Source organism: Chrysemys picta, unplaced genomic scaffold, assembly GCF_011386835.1.
Source record: "Chrysemys picta bellii isolate R12L10 unplaced genomic scaffold, ASM1138683v2 scaf7717, whole genome shotgun sequence".
NCBI classification, from domain to species: Eukaryota; Metazoa; Chordata; order Testudines; family Emydidae; genus Chrysemys; species Chrysemys picta.
In genome coordinates this window covers 1-1,212 of record NW_027060414.1, presented here as the reverse complement: position 1 = coordinate 1,212, position 1,212 = coordinate 1, and the positions used below count along the sequence as shown (strand labels likewise).

General features: G+C 37.5%; 1 pseudogene; it reads right to left on the bottom strand.

Annotated features, from left to right (window-relative positions):
• Positions 1-6: 6 nt before the first annotated feature.
• LOC101934985 (olfactomedin-4-like) lies at positions 7-1,208 on the bottom strand (annotated as a pseudogene).
• Between the last annotated feature and the right edge of the window lie 4 nt (positions 1,209-1,212).

The window sequence follows — 1,212 nt, the reverse complement described above, 5'->3', positions numbered from 1 at the left end:
TTCTCCTCTAATTTTAATCTTTTAGTAATTATTTGAGGGCAATATTTAATATGATATTTATGGCCTTGCATACTTTGAGCAATGATGATGAAACAGCCGTTTAGTTTCCATGTGTTATCCAAATAGACATTCCTCCAAATGCACATCAGTGTGTGAGCAATCTCCCTATCAAGATGCATGTTCTGTGAATCACTAAGTCATCTACTTAATCTATTTTTTATAGCAGAGACATTTCTAGTACTCCTGTTGCCATTGTAGCTAAACACCAGTTAAAAAGCTATGAACCTAATCTTGCACCCAATTGTTACCAGGCATAGAGCTTATTATCCTTCAATGGGACAGCTCATGGGAATAAACCTTATGACCAGGAGCTACTTTTGGTAGGATTAGGCCCTAATTTAACATTCACATTGTCCAAAGGGATATAAAAATCAGACTTTTTGTGATCTCTAGTTGTTGTGTTTATTCATATCAGTGTAACATAGGTTGAAAAATAAGATTGTATTTAACAAGGTAGCCATCATTGTAAACATACAGGACTCGGTCTGAGGGGTTATAGTTGATACTTTGAATTGTTTCTAACATTTTATCCATAATTATGCTAATTTTACCTTCCTGTTCAGTGTCTGTGTTGTATGTGTAAAATATTTCCTCTTTCCTAGTGTTGACAGGTCTTGTGGCATATAGAACACCACAGATGATGAAAGCGTTGGAAATGGATGGCTTGTACTGCCTTGTATTCCAAGTATGGAGCACATCAAGTGTGGTCTCATTGAGTTTGCTATCATAATGTTACCTGCGTTGTCCTCGGTTGAATAAATTACCCACAATCCACTTTCATCCACAACAAAGTCCATATCTTGCCACCCAACACCAGCATAAGAGAAACGGTTACCATAAGCAGCATTCGGCAGAGTTTTCCTCACAGCCAATGTGTTTGTGTTTAAATCGAGCTTGCCCATATCTCTTGAATTATATACATTGTAATACATGAAGTTATTGTAAACTGCGGTGCCACTGCCTTCCCCATATTGAATGTTTAACTCTCTAGCATTTTTTAATAGCAGCAAATCATCATAGGAATTATGAAGTCTGTAATATTCTAAGAGTCTCCCATCTGTGTTCAAAGGTGCAACCCAGTATAGGTCCTTCTGCGGAGTCCAAAGAGAGGAATCCCTACCCCAGGAACCATATTTGAACGAAAATCCTCTC